Source organism: Panulirus ornatus, chromosome 53 (assembly GCF_036320965.1).
Source record: "Panulirus ornatus isolate Po-2019 chromosome 53, ASM3632096v1, whole genome shotgun sequence".
NCBI classification, from domain to species: Eukaryota; Metazoa; Arthropoda; class Malacostraca; order Decapoda; family Palinuridae; genus Panulirus; species Panulirus ornatus.
The window spans coordinates 2,815,001-2,831,807 of record NC_092276.1 but is presented as its reverse complement, the minus strand read 5'-3'; the positions used below and the strand labels follow the sequence as shown (position 1 = coordinate 2,831,807).

At 43.4% G+C, this 16,807-nt stretch overlaps 1 protein-coding gene across 1 annotated transcript in view; it reads right to left on the bottom strand.

Moving 5' to 3' along the window:
- The window catches only part of Proc (Proctolin), a 139,482-nt gene that overhangs the window by 117,808 nt on the left and 4,867 nt on the right, over positions 1–16,807 (bottom strand). The gene's annotated exons all lie outside the window — the stretch shown is intronic.

Genomic DNA, 16,807 nt, shown 5'->3' with positions numbered 1-16,807 from the left:
GAGAAGCGCCTCCAGGTTTGCCCCTCACCCAACACTCGGGGTGTCGCCGCTGAAGTTGTGTTATTCGATGGTTGTGGTGTGCCTAGTTATCGGGGCGTTCCTTTCGCCGTGTTCCTCCCATCTCTGGCTGGCTCCCTCCACCACCGCCCACGGGTGGGTTGAGGGTAGAGGGTGTACAATAACTTCGTAGATTTTTATTATAATTTTTTTTTTTTTTTTGCCACATTGATATTTTTTTTTTCGTTCGGCAAAAGTCAACACACACAAACACCACCACCACCACCACCACCACCCCGGCAGACTCAGGCAAGGGTGGGGGGGGGAGAGAGAGAGAGAGAGAGAGAGAGAGAGAGAGAGAGAGAGAGAGAGAGAGAGAGAGAGAGAGAGAGAGAGAGAAGGTTGCAAGTAGGGGAAGAAAAGCAAACCCCCCCGCCATCTCCCACCACCCTCAGTGAATTATCCCACAACACTCGACCGTGAAATAATTGAACAAAGAAAAAGAAAAAAATATCCCATTTGCATATTATCCGTCGGCGATCCTTCCTGGAGAAGGAGTTATCAGGACTGTGGTCCCCGACACGGGAGCGTGTAGAGTGCGGCAGAAAGCAACGTGACTGGTGGCGGCGCTGCGCAGGCGGAAGGAATTGAAATTCGACCAGCGTTGAGGACGGTATATAGCTGTGCTCGTAGTCGTCTATAGCTAATCCAGAGCCGTTTATACCCAAGCTGTTTATGAGTAATTCAGGGCTATATATATATATATATATATATATATATATACTAAGGCTATTAATGAATGATTCAGAGCTATTTATGAATGATTCAGAGCTATTTATGAATAAGTCATAGCTATTTATGAATAAGTCATAGCTATTTATGAATAAGTCATAGCTATTTATGAATAAGTCATAGCTATTTATGAATAAGTCATAGCTATTTATGAATAATTCATAGCTATTTATGAATGATATATATATATATATATATATATATATATATATATATATATATATATATATATATATATATATATATATATACTTCAGCTATTAATGAGTAATTCCAAGTCATTTATAACTAAGCTACCTACGAATTATTCACGGCCATTTATAACATATAGAGCCTTTTATAACTACGTTATCCGTAACCGATTCAGACCCGCTTACTGCTCATTCGGGACCATTTACAACCGAGCCATTTATGAATACTGCAGAAGCACTTGTAACGAATTCAGGGTCATTTATAATCTAACGCGGAAACATTTATAACAGGCCGGTTATGAATGATTCAGAGCCTTGCGTAACTTTTCTTACATAATTATCAGAAGACGTCTTCCCCAGACCCTGGGTTGAGGCTTACCAGTTATACCATCCAACCAGTACAAGGGCTTATGGTCATCACCACACTTACCACCTCATCTGTGGATGCCTTCTGTTCATCACCACATCTGTGGACGCCTTCTGTTCATCACCACATCTGTGGACGCTTTCTGTTCATCACCACATCTATGGACGCCTTCTGTTCATCACCTCATCTATGGACGCCTTCTGTTCATCACCACATCTGTGGACGCCTTCTGTTCATCACCACATCTGTGGACGCCTTCTGTTCATCACCTCATCTGTGGACGCCTTCTGTTCATCACCTCATCTGTGGACGCTTTCTGTTCATCGCTACACTCATCACCACATTTGTGGACGCCATCTGTTCACCACCACATGAATAGGCACCACCATTCATCACCATTATATGCTCGTCTTGCTTGTGTATCTAATTTCGCTCTTTTATAACACATATTAGACATTGTTTTAAGTACCTGCTTGATGTGGATCTGATCTTCAGGAACGGAAGAACAAAAGAACAACTATGGATTTGATCTTGAAACGCTTCAGAACAGAAGAACAAATCTGAACCTGATCTCCAGCTGTTCAGGAACATAAGAACAACTTCTAACAGTAACATAACTTGTTGTTCAGCAGAGAAAAACTGGGAACACTAGACGTGATCCGCAGAATAAAGCAAGCAGCTTTACTCCCTCAGATTTTTTTCTGTTACGTTCTGTTGGTTAGAAGCCATCCTAAGGGAGCAATATCCGGGCTAGTCCCGGGGCTAGAGAGAGAGAGAGAGGGGGATGCCAGGGGGTCTCCACCACAAGGAGGTTAACGCTCCACCTCTTCTTCCTCCTCAGACCCCAGTCCCGACCTCCCCCTCTTTGATTTAACTTCCCTCAAGTCCTGACGCTTTCGTCAATCTTACCCAAGTCCCGACCTCCCTAACTTACCGTATTCCCGGCCTCCCTAACTTACCCAAGTCCCGGCGTCCTTAAGTCATTGTGGTCTCAGTATACGTAACTTACTGTACTCCCGACATCCGTAACTTACTGAAGTCCCAACCTCCGTAATTCATACCCAGGTAACACTCCCTGTCTCTTACCCAAAAGCCAGCCTTCCTCACAAGTTCTCGACCTCCCTTCCTCTCTTACCTAAGCCCTCGAACCCCCCCCCCCCCCCCCCTTAATAACTGGTGCCCACTTCCCTGGCCGGGTGTCACGACATCTTAAAACCATGCTACCGAAGACTATATTTTTTCTAACCACGTCATATCGCATGTCACAGTTACCATGAAATGATCTTGATTACTGTGGTCTTCGGTGACAGGAAAAATACACCTGCTTTCTTCATGCAGTCGAGGTCATGAAATTACCAACAGGTTAAGACTCAGTCTCTCGGACCTTCGAATAAATAATGCCTGTTTATTTTATATTTCGACTCAGTTTGCCTAAGTATGTCGTCTCTGCTTCCCTGCGTCCATTTTGTAAGTAAGCGACGCACAAACACCTCCTATTTCCTGTCAGTGTGTGATGGAGAAGTAGAGTGGAAATAAGAGTGAAAAGAAATAATGCCCCACTATGCGAGCCACCATCGACTTGAGGGAGAGAGTGTTCAGGGTAGGGACGTGTTCCCGTGCCTTCGTGTGTATGTGAGGCCGTTCTCACAGCGGGATCCCCTGGCTAGCGTGTCCTCGTGTGTGTGTGTGTGTGTTTGTGTGTGTGTGGTGTTTCACCGTACATTATCTTATATCTCCTGTTCTCCTTGGCATTCTCTCACGGCCCTGCTATTAAGGATCAGGTCGAAGGTCATCCATCATACGTAAAGGTCGCACCGCCGTGCTCAAGGATCTACCATCCTGCTCAAGGACCGTACCGTCGTGCTCAAGGACCGTACCGTCGTGCTCAAGGATCGTACCGTCGTGCTCAAGGACCGTACCGTCGTGCTCAAGTATCGTAATTTCGTGCTTAAGGATCGTACCGTCGTGCTCAAGGATCGTACCGTCTTGCTCAAGGAACCTACCGTCGTGCTCAAGGACCGTACCGTCTTTGTCAGGGAACGTACCGTCGTGCCCGAGGATCGTACCGTAGTGCTCAAGAATCCTACCGTTGTGCTCAAGGAACGGACCGTCATGCTCAAGAATCGTACCGTCGTGCTCAAAGATCGTACTGTCGTACCGAGGGATCGCACCGTCGTGCTCAGGTTGTTGAAGGAAAAACACTCTCGATCCAGCGAAGGTTGTGATGGGATGCAAATGTAGACGCGACTCCAGGTGATGAGTGTGAATTTATATCAATTTACATATGAATGAAGGATTTATGTAAAGGAAAAGCCGTATTTAGATGAAGGGGGTGAACGCCTGACTTCAAACTCCACGCCCATCACCTCTGTTCAGAGGGTTGAAAGAATTGAAGGAATTATCATAAGGAAGGCCTTGGGTTGATGATGCCCTTGTGGAGGGCCCTGGGGATAATGACGTTACACATTTATTTAAGTGAGATTTGAAAAAAAAAAAAAAAGGGTAAATAATGGTTTTATTCTGAGTGACGTTTAAAGATGATCTTTATACCATTACGGGAGTGAGATTTGAAGCTTATACACCTTTCAGTCGAAGACAAAAGAAGAAAAATCGGATATGAAATATGTACAAAAAATCGGATATGGAATATGTACAAAAAAAATTGGATATGGAATATGTACAAAAAATCGGATATGGAATATGTACAAAAAAATCGGATATGAAATATGTACAAAAAATCGGATATGAAATATGTACAAAAAATCGGATATGAAATATGTACAAAAAAGTTTTCTTTGCGGAATCACTTTTTTTTTTGAGGGGGGGGGGGATACTGGCTGCCTCCTCCTATTCCATCTTATCAACTCCGACTGTAACCTATCGCCTGTCATCGCATTCCCTCCGACGCGTTGTTGCCTCCATCCCTCGATTGTACAGGTATTATTTCGGCTGCTGCTAACGCGAGTCGTCTGCGTGTATCCACCAGCCACCTGCGGCACGGGACCTGCTAGCTGCCGCTGCTGGTGCTTCCCATAGTTTGTGTGTGCGTGTGGACACACAGCCACACGAATATCCGTAAACGGACATGCACAAGTACAAAGTCGATCATCACAAAAAGCCCCTCGGCGATGTACCGGGCGGGGAGGAGGAGGCATCGATCATCTTGCCAAAACTGTGAGTAATGATGTTGCCATAACCGTATTAGCCGAGCAGCCTTCCACCAGCTCGTTTGTCCCCGTTAGGCCAAGCTGGACGCCGCTGGGACGCCTCCCGGCATTCACCAGCCGTCCATAATCTTGGTGTCCGGCGCGAGTGACTTTGTGATGCGGAACTCATGATGGCTCCGACCTTCCCTCCGATAGTGAGTTTATTGCGATGTTTAACGTAGCTATCCATCTTACGCGTTTTCTTCGAGATCTCAAGAAAATGAGTTTATTATAACTATACCTGACTTGTCTAACCAGCCTCTTCTCTCTCTCTCTCTCTCTCTCTCTCTCTCTCTCTCTCTCTCTCTCTCTCTCTCTCTCTCTCTCTCTCTCTCTCTCTCTCTCTCAGCAGTAATTCAGCATACAACTTCTTACACTTTATTTGATTTCTTGCATAGTTTCATGCTCTGGTCTCTCATCATCCTGCGTTTGCACCTTTCGATGAACTGTTTACTGTTGACGTCATCAGAGTGCCTGAGAAACTTAAATGATTGTAATCAAGTCACCCTCTTTTCTTCTCTCTTCCATGGTGGGCATATTTACGAGACTGTTAATGGTTGTGAGCATTGTGTGAACCAAGCGCGTTGTTATGAGTGCTCACAAAGACGCTTCTGAGCATCTCTGTGTTATTCATAGTCCTGTGAGCACTTCGTGGCACATTGGTCATGTTTTGAGCATAAACTGAGCTACTTATGGTGTTCCGAGCACATTGTGAACCACTAGGGCTATTATGAGCAGTCTCTGGTGATTTGAACACTTGGAGGCCATTAGGGCTATTGTGAGCCACTGTGTGTAAGCCATTGGTGCAATTGTAAGCATTGTGCGAGCCCCTGACGATGATGGGAACGCTGTGTGAGCCACTGGTGCTATCGTGAGCCACTGATACAGTTGTGAGCAATGTGAACCACTAGTGGTTATGAGCAGTTTCTGAGTCACTATTGCTATTGTGAACTCTGTGTTCCATTGGTGCTATTGTAAGCACTGTGTGAGCCGCTTGTACTGTCGTGAGCGGTGTGAACCACTGTACCATTGTGTGAATTGTGTGAGCCACTGTTTAAATTTCAAACACTGTGTGAGACACTAAGGTAGCTGTAAACATTCTGTGTGCCACTGGTATTTTTGTGAGCCACCGATACTGTTGTAAGCACTTTCTGAGCCACTGGAGGTGTTCTGAGCAATGTGTGAGCCTCTAGGGCTGTTGTGAGCACTGTGTGAGCCACTAGGGCTGTTGTGAGCACTTTGTTAGCCACTAGGGCTGTTTTGGGCACTGTGTGACCACTAGGGCTGTTTTGAGAACTATGCGAACCACTAGGGCTGTTGTGAGCATTATATGAGCCACTAGGGCTGTTGTGAGCACAGTGTGAACCAACTCTCTCCAGTTGTGACGTAACCTGGCGAGGATGTGACGTCATCCGTGGAAGCGGCGGGCTGCGATTGGCTCGTTCGGCTCACGGCATATTCGAACTACGATTGGAGGAATTCCACTTTCAACGCGTCGGTCGGCGAATGCAGCCGCAAAAGCCGTGAAATCTACAACTGAGCCAAAAGTCCTTTTTTTTTTTTTGGCGGAGTTATGGCGATGGCAACAGTGGCTGCGGCATTCTGGTTGATGCGACACAGAGATTGCGAAATTCTTCTGTGTCACGTGAAACACAAGAGAACATTTGCCTCGATGAAACGCGGTCATTGTGGCGCGAAGCAAAACCCGCTTTTTAGAGAAAGTTTTGTTTTGGAAACACAAATCGTCATTTTTACCCTCTCGCTGTACACAGAATGGTATGAACATTGTGCACAAAAAAGGCAAATATTGCATAAATTGACCTATCAGGTCTTATTTCATATTTCTTTGTATTTAAAACATTCTACATGAATATATTTTTCGTCATTTCTTTATTTCAAAGCTTCCGCATCGTCTCAATTCAGTGTTCAAATTTCACATTATCTTTGGTGTGGTCAGATTTAACTAGTCAAGTAAGAACACCTCACCTCCATCCATCTCTGTGCACAAAATGTATTTATACATATTTTTTTTTTTCCTTGCTAGCATCCAATTCCTAGTCACTACCCCCACCATCTTCATCTGAAGCCTCCCCGAGCCCTCGTCTGACCTCTCCTCATCTATCCATCTCGTGTCTCATCTGTCCCTTATCTTTGTCCCCTTTCTACTTACTATACGATATATTTTCTTAACTCGTGTCATCAGCCATACTTTCTACATGACCCAACAACCCAGAAGACTTAGTACATTTCCCTCTTTTGAAATCGTCTCCACATATCCTTCCCGCATCTACATTTTTTATAGTTTCTTCTCTTCCTTCCATCTATACCAGACAGGTTATCAGTCTAGTTATAAACTTTTCGTCCTTGAGATAAAGTATTTGATTCCCGATTTATTTTTTGCAAGGGATTCACATACCACTGGAGGTAGTTCAAGAGTTCTTCAGTTCAGCTGTCAATCGTATCATCTTAGTTATAAAACTGATTAAATTTACTCTTTTCTGCTCTATAGGTACATACCCCTTATTAAGGAGAGGTTACCAGTAAATCAGACAAGCAGATCATAGACTTTTAAAAAGATTTGAGCATGTATAGCAAGGTAGAACATGACTCATAGACACCAATAGATTTAGTATTTTCATTTATTTCATGGTACTGCATAGTCTTTTAGTAATATAGCTTCCAAAGCGTCGATTCTTCTTCCTCTGAAACAGTATTAGAGAGGAGTGCTCCCGCAGGTTAATAATCTCGCTAATTAACCTTTTGCACCGGTATATGGTGATCTGAACCTTGTAGTTTTCTTCTGAACTAAGCTTATCTGATACGCAAACATTCAATAAACATATAGATTACATTTAGTGTTAAGTTGCTTGATATCTTTGCTCGACGTAAAGTAGCATGAACTGGTAAAATTATCTTTTGTAGTTACCCTTCTCATGATTGACTTTCATTTTCTCTTTGAATTGGTGGAATTCGTTTTCTACTACATATTTGATGGTACACTGCATTGAAACAGTGGACTCGTATGTACACATGGTTCATAACATGAGAATATAGTCTCGCTCGTCTGGAACTTAGCGGTGTTCTGTAAGGCACGACAATTTTAGTGAACTTTTGTTCTAAAGGGAAAAAAGAAAAGAAAACGTAAAACACGAGATAAGTGACTGACAACCATTTCATATTTTTTTGTGAAAATAATGACGCCAGATGTCTAACAGGTGTCTCCTGTGAGATTTGATATATATATATATATATATATATATATATATATATATATATATATATATATATATATATATATATATATATGATCTGGCCTTTAATGGATGAAGCAAGGCTGTTGTATTCAAGGGTTGCACAGTCTCCTTCAAAGGCGTCAACTGCTGAGTTTATATACTTCGAGTCACGTATACCAAGTGTAACCTGTACACGTGACTCCTCGCAAATGACAGGTCTTTTTTGACCCGTCACAACCATACCGTACGTGCTGCAGCAGCTGCTGCTGCTGGGAGATGGGCTGGAAAGATTATATACTTTTTTTTTTTTTACCTTACAATATCGACGGGAAATGTGATCACTATTTTGACGATCGGTTCTGGCCGGTGGTTTATGAGAGAGAGGAAGCGACGGCTTGTAAGGCACGTTCATCGCTCCCCGTTATGCGCCACACACCAGGCGATGTTACGACCGATTGTGGTGGAGAATGAGTAAGGAAAATAACGGCTAAAGGACGGGAAGAAACAGCAAGATTATCGAACAAAAAAATTCAAGGGCGAAATTATGAAGGTAGATGATGGCTGGTAGGGAGACAAGAGGCTTGCGGGCCCGGCCGGCCCCCTTGCCTTGCCTACCTGCCGGTGTCTCTCCTCCTCCTCCTCCTCCCGTTATTTCCCGGGCGGGTGACAGACGTGTTCGTCATATTCCCCGTAATAGTGGTTTCTCCGGGAGGTCTTGAAGGACGCTGTTCCGTTTTCTGAGTCATCGCTTGGGAAGGGGGGGTGTGGTGGCGGGGCGTCATTTCCTCCACCCCCCCAACCTGTCGTCATCCCGAGGGTGAGGGGAGGGGGGGGCACTCGTCATTACCGCCCCCATCCCGAAGCTATCGTCACCACCGGAGGACCTCCTCCCCGCCCCTCCATACACGCTCGTGTCCTGCCGAGGCTCAGGAAATATCCCGTGTTCCACAGTAGTGTGCTCTGGATGCTCAGGAATTACTCCGTATTTTTCCACAGTAATTTCTGTATATCTGTCAAACTATCTATCTATCTATCTATCTGTATACTGGTCTGTATAGTTGTTTTTTTTTTTTCAAAATCAGAACACGCCTCTCTCGTGTAGCCTGAGGTGTTATAGGAAATTATTCTCCAGAGTATGAGATACGCAAGAACACTGCGAAAGGTAATGTTATCCCGTTTAAGGCACTAAATCAGACCTGAGTCCCATGTCTTTATCTCTGAGGTTATGAGCCATACAGCCCTTTAAATTTCCCACCAGATCCGTTTTCTTCCTATAACGCTAGGATGATTCACGGGCGTGACACAATGTTACGACAAGCTGAGTGACACTGCTCCGGCCGTTACGTACAGCGCTGACGTAACTCCAGTTCCGATAAGAGTGTTGCAACACGTTAAACACTGGGTAAAAATTTCCCTACGACCATAAGTGTTTTGTGTGTGTGTGTGTGTGTGTGTCAGTATATGTGTGTGTGTGTGTGTGTGTGTGTGTGTGTGTGTGTGTGTGTGTGTGTGTGTGTGTGTGTGTGTCAGTGTGTGTGTGTGTGTGTGTGTGTGTGTGTGTGTGTGTGTGTGTGTGTGTGTGTGTGTGTTTATAGCCAATTGCTCCTCTATTTTTAGTGACGTCACGTCAGGAACAGACGAACAATGGCCTCATTACCACACATCCAAGTCTCTATCTCACATGTAAGAAGTAATTATTCTGAATATTCTGTCTCTCTCTCTCTTTGTTGTTTGGGAATTGTCATCATGTTAATTTCAGACGCTTAGTTCCCTCATGTCTTCGTGTGGTATGTTTCATATATATATATATATATATATATATATATATATATATATATATATATATATATATATATATATATATATATATATATACACATACATACATACATACATACATACATACATACATATATATATATATATATATATATATATATATATATATATATATATATATATATATATATATATATATATATATATATATATATATATATATATATATATATATATATATATATATATATATACACATACATACATACATACATACATATATATATATATATATATATATATATATATATATATATATATATATATATATATATATATATATATATATATATTTTTTTTTTTTTTTTTTTTTTTTTTGCTTTGTCGCTGTCTCCCGCGTTTGCGAGGTAGCGCAAGTAAACAGACGAAAGAAATGGCTCAACCCACCCCCATACACATGTATATACATAGCCGTCCACACACGCAAATATACATACCTACACAGCTTTCCATGGTTTACCCCAGACGCTTCACATGCCCTGATTCAATCCACTGACAGCACGTCAACCCCGGTATACCACATCGATCCAATTCACTCTATTCCTTGCCCTCCTTTCACCCTCCTGCATGTTCAGGCCTCGATCACACAAAATCTTTTTCACTCCATCTTTCCACCTCCAATTTGGTCTCCCACTTCTCCTCGTTCCCTCCACCTCCGACACATATATTCTCTTGGTCAATCTTTCCTCACTCATTCTCTCCATGTGCCCAAACCATTTCAAAACACCCTCTTCTGCTCTCTCAACCTCGTTCTTTTTATTTCCACACATCTCTCTTACCCTTACGTTACTTACTCGATCAAACCACCTCACACCACACATTGTCCTCAAACATCTCATTTCCAGCACATCCATCCTCCTGCGCACAACTCTATCCATAGCCCACGCCTCGCAACCATACAACATTGTTGGAACCACTATTCCTTCAAACATACCCATTTTTGCTTTCCGAGATAATGTTCTCGACTTCCACACATTCTTCAAGGCTCCCAGGATTTTCGCCCCCTCCCCCACCCTATGATCCATTTCCGCTTCCATGGTTCCATCCGCTGCCAGATCCACTCCCAGATATCTAAAACACTTTACTTCCTCCAGTTTTTCTCCATCCAAACTTACCTCCCAATTGACTTGACCCTCAACCCTACTGTACCTAATTACCTTGCTCTTATTCACATTTACTCTTAACTTTCTTCTTTCACACACTTTACCAAACTCAGCCACCAGCTTCTGCAGTTTCTCACATTAATCAGCCATATATATATATATATATATATATATATATATATATATATATATATATATATATATATATATATATCCATCCTGCCAGGTACCATTATTACAGTTAGCTTTATTTGCTGTATTAGCTTCATTACTCCCTTTAGATCTTTTTTAAAGGCATTGAATCACCTGAAGACCCCCACCCCCCTTCCCACCCCCCCCCATCGTACGTTTAGGTAACGTTGGGATAAATCAAACCAGAGAATTAAACCTAAACCCGGATCTAGCCTAGCCTTGCGTCAGTTACGGTATGTGTGGAATCTTCGCGTTTCATTACGCCGGTACGCCCGAAATGGGCGTCACGTCCTTTTTTTTTATCTTTCATTTTAATCTTTTCAGCGTAGGGCCTACACACCTTCCTTAGACCAGACCAGTGAGACGTTTGAATGACATAGTCATCATCCGACCGTATTGAGTCGCCGCTGATGTTTTGATGTAATACGCTTCGATGAGATGTCGTCATTTGCGTGTGTGCGTTTCATGCTATATGCCAGCGTCATGTCAAAGAAAAAGCGCTCGTTTTCGGAAACATGATTCGTCAGTTGGATTCCCTTTCATTACGCAAATGAAGCGTATTATTTACCAGTCATTTTTGTGGTATCTACCCGGTTAGACATCGGAAGCCGACATTTAAAAACAGACTACATTCTCCATAAAAATTTTTCCCTTACCAAGTCATTTAATTCGTCTTTTCTACATATTTTCCAGTGGATTCGGTGATTCATGCAAGTGTATTAGCCCACCATACAATCAGTTAGTAAACATGTAGATTTTTCTTGAGTCATGTAGTGTCATGGACTGAAATAAAAGGTATACACGAGGTGTGTGTGTGTGTGTGTGTGTGTGTGTGTGTGTATGTGAACGCGGACCCCGTTGAACTCTCCCGTGGTGGCCTGACCGCCCCGCCGGTCGCCCACATCGCTCGAGACGGAGGCTCCTATACCATGTAGGGGAGAAAGTCTGGCATGGCTACATACGGTCTGCACCTACCAAACTCGTACTGTCTAATGAATACAACCTAACTGTTCTCCGTCCAGAGAGCGGCAGTGATTCAACAACTCATTATCCACTCATTTTGGAAATACAGGGGCAGTATACTGTGATACCGTGTTAAGATACTAATATAGGAAAAAAAAATGTCATTTTTAAATGGGTACGAAAAGTAAAGAATCCATTTCAAAATGAAGAGAAATAAATGCTAGGGACTTGGTTCTGGCCACATGAATCACAATACAGTACCTGTGGCCGACGTCTGAGGATCCTCCGGGGCCAACCCGCTGTTGCCAAGTTCCACAAACCGTCTCGCATATTGTTTCCCGTCTCTTTTACGTCACCTCACTTGACAGCCAGTTCCTGGGCGATTCGCATCAATGCCAGGGACGGATTTATGTAACCTCTATCGAATTTGGAATGACACAGGCCAGCATGTGGGTGGATAATATATGAAACTTTAAAAACAGGTTAGGAAACTGCTGGGCAGTAGTGGGTGGGATTTTTCGTATGTACGACGAAGGGACTCGGCGCAGTTTTATCATTTTTTTTTTTTTTCATTAGCATCCCTTACCGCAGCTTCCCCATTCTCTATCGGAGAGGAGAAAGAAGAAAAAGTCGTGAAATCATGAACCGCTTGCCGGAATACATATTTACTCAGCTATTCATCAGAATAGGCAAACAGTTTTTTTTTATTTTTTTACTCCACGCGAGGATGGAGTAGATAGGTGTGCTGGTTATAGTTAGGTGTCGCTGCTGATGGTAATGAGGCGGACCGGAGATACGGGAATCGGCCAGCAACCTCACACACACACACACACACACACACACACACGACCCAAGGCGCCACTACGATAGCAGTTTTGACGTAGATGGTCTGTGTTTTTTTGGGGGGGTGGGGGTGGGGGGGGCAGCAGCCTCGCCTCAACCACCATATGCAGTGAGGTACCGATTGTGAATCTACCCAAAAACCGGTTGGTTACTTGTAGACCACGGCCATTATCCCTAGAGGACTGGTGGTGCTACTACTGGTTCCCTTGCATCTCCCTGACCACAGGGTCATCAGCCACCGACACCGTCTACCCACACCAGTGTACCAGGTACCACTGACTGACGGCTACGTAGAGTGGTTCCTTTCTCACCACCGCACCTACCACACGTGTGACCTTCCCTACGCACGACCATCGTCTGGCGCTAGACCAGAACTCCTCTCCCTGCTTCACCTCACTTTTGTACCACACTCGAAGCACCTTGAATGACCATGGTTGATGATTCCAAACTACTGCCATCCCGGTGTAAAACAAGGCCACAAAGCTTGCTCAAGTCCGTGGGTTCCCGGGCGGAACTATTATAGGCCTATGGTGAATGAATGGGGATCGGCTGTGTGGTTACCATAGCGACAACCTACCCCTCCCCCCATCCGCTGACATTCTTAACACGTCCATGAACTCCGGAAATTACTTTAATGTCTCTCAATCTAAGTACGAACTTGATCATTATGTTGCTGGATATTAATTCTGTTCTTCCCGACGTTATTATTATTATTATTATTATTATTATTATTATTATTATTATTATTATTATTATTATTATTGTTATTATTATTAGTATCATTATTATTATTATTATTATTATTATTATTATTATCATTATTATTGTTATCATTATTATTGTTATTTATTATTTTCATGAACTCGGCCATCGCTATGTAGCATTTGGCGTCACTTGATTCCAACAACCGCTGATTTCACAAAATTAGAATTTACCGCGCGTACAACCAGTCTACAACCACCCATCCCAACATATCACCAGGTTAGAATACCCTCCCCCCAACCACAAGGCATCTACCCCCCTGGGCATAGCTCTCACAACCACAAGTGCCCACAACCTCACAACCTCCATGACAACCTCCGGCCACCCCTCCACATGAATAACGCAACTAAGAACTACAACCAACATCTTATTTTCAACCACATCCATCAACCACTGTCTGCCAAAGCCGATAGACACATCTTTTTTTTTTTAAAGCCATTCAAACTTCGAAACGTATTTACTAGTCGATACATTACAATCACCCACAGCCATAGAGGCGGCCATGGCCTGGTGTTGCCGCACTGGGCACAGCCACCACTTCGGTCACCAAATTAACATCCTCGCACCCGACCACCGCACCGGTGCGTCCGGTAAAGGTAGGCTGGGTTGGGTGCCCAGCCTGTTGACAGCGGCCTGTCTAACCCAGGGCGGCCGGCGAGCTGCACTAGACTGTGTTGCTCACTCGTTTACCGTTGCCACACCTCAGGCCACTACTGTTTGATCCTCACTGTTTCGCTCCCGTGCGAGACTCCTCCTGTTGGGTTGAGATTTACACACTGTTGCTCACTCGTATACTGCTGCCACATATTCTAGTTTGATCTTGTTTCACTATACAAATTCCTAATGTATGTGAGCTTACTATCATAACTTGAATGCCACCCGCTCATATTTATCTTTTAGTATGTCAGGTTATCAATGTACTTTCTGTGGAAACCTCCATACTCTCCAAGTCCTTATGTAACATATCAATATGGTATTTATTACTTTCTTTGTATTAAAATACCACCGATTACGGACACTAGATCCCACACGTTGCATATGTAGAAAGAATGTGGTATAAGTAATGATAAACCACTTACAGGAAGAACGCATTATAGAACACACGGTAAACATATACGGTGAAGAGACTTACACGGTTTAGCTAGGCTTGGAAAGGAGAGAAGTAGGCATCGAGTCGGCCAAGCCTCAACCCTCACACACTCCGTGAGGTGTAACAGCCGGCCTGTCGGATGCTGCGTATCCTCGTCAGAGCAGGATTCACACAAGCAGCTTATTCAAGTTAGCAGGGGGCAAAATTTCATCTGAGAGAGAGAGAGAGAGAGAGAGAGAGAGAGAGAGAGAGAGAGAGAGAGAGAGAGAGAGAGAGGGGGGGGGGGGGGGCGAGAAGAGAGTTGGGTTTAACTGAGTTTCGGTCGAGAATGACGTGGTAAAGATCGTTGTGTCCGCACTTACAATATAGAGATTTTTTATGACAGTTTACTTAGTTCATGGATATGGAGCTTTCATGAAAGCTTAGACGATATATGTAGGTTTGCGGCAGGGGTGTGTGATGTCTCCATGGTTGTTTAATTTGTTTATGGATGGGGTTGTTAGGGAGGTGAATGCAAGAGTTTTGGAAAGAGGGGCAAGTATGAAGTCTGTTGGGGATGAGAGAGCTTGGGAAGTGAGTCAGTTGTTGTTCGCTGATGATACAGCGCTGGTGGCTGATTCATGTGAGAAACTGCAGAAGCTGGTGACGGAGTTTGGTAAAGTGTGTGAAAGAAGAAAGTTAAGAGTAAATGTGAATAAGAGCAAGGTTATTAGGTACAGTAGGGTTGAGGGTCAATTCAATTGGGAGGTGAGTTTGAATGGAGAAAAACTGGAGGAAGTGAAGTGTTTTAGATATCTGGGAGTGGATCTGGCAGCGGATGGAACCATGGAAGCGGAAGTGGATCATAGGGTGGGGGAGGGGGCGAAAATTCTGGGAGCCTTGAAGAATGTGTGGAAGTCGAGAACATTATCTCGGAAAGCAAAAATGGGTATGTTTGAAGGAATAGTGGTTCCAACAATGTTGTATGGTTGCGAGGCGTGGACTGTGGATAGAGTTGTGCGCAGGAGGATGGATGTGCTGGAAATGAGATGTTTGAGGACAATGTGTGGTGTGAGGTGGTTTGATCGAGTAAGTAACGTAAGGGTAAGAGAGATGTGTGGAAATAAAAAGAGCGTGGTTGAGAGAGCAGAAGAGGGTGTTTTGAAATGGTTTGGTCACATGGAGAGAATGAATGAGGAAAGATTGACCAAGAGGATATATGTGTCGGAGGTGGAGGGAACGAGGAGAAGAGGGAGACCAAATTGGAGGTGGAAAGATGGAGTGAAAAAGATTTTGTGTGATCGGGGCCTGAACATGCAGGAGGGTGAAAGGAGGGCAAAGAATAGAGTGAATTGGAGCGATGTGGTATACCGGGGTTGACGTGCTGTCAGTGGATTGAATCAAGGCATGTGTATGGGGGTGGGTTGGGCCATTTCTTTCGTCTGTTTCCTTGCGCTACCTCGCAAACGCGGGAGACAGCGACAAAGCAAAAAAAAAAAAAAAAAAAAAAATATATATATATATATATATATATATATATATATATATATATATATATATATATATATATTAATACTTTGATAGAGCAAAGAATGAATTGCAGAATCTATATAAGGTTGTTTCTAGTTACTCGGGCTTGCATTGAAGCATTTTCGTCTTTGCGTTTCATAATCTATTATTATTATTGCTCCTCTAATACTATGTAAATATATTTAGCGCCAGAAATTCATCAGCACACTTATTGAGGGCATCTCCGAAAGTAATGTGTTCACACATCATGTCTCTCGTATACTTCTTCTCACTCAGGATATGAATTTCGTAATATTCTCACTTCAGGAGAGGAATTTCGTCATATTTTTCGTGTGTCCACCGACCCCCACCGCCTCCTCCTAGACATGTTACAGTCAACAACCTTTCTGGTGCATTTCCGTTGCCTTAAACACCGCTTGCGTTGCAGTCTCCGTCATATTTCCGCACAGCCGCTTCCTCAAATACTTCCTCCATTCCTTCATAATGATGCTGATCGTTTGCTGTGATTTTATTACCTCGTGGAAGGAAATAACAACGAATCGCTTAGGAAATAACAACGAATCGCTTGAAGTTATTTGACATATGAATATTTGTGAAGCCCAGCTTATTGGTTTTATGTAGAGCGTTAATAGTGTGATTTGACGCTATGTAGGAGTGGGTTGTACCGGAGGTAGGCGGTGGCCCGCGTGTATATGCTGGGCAGACACACACACACAGACA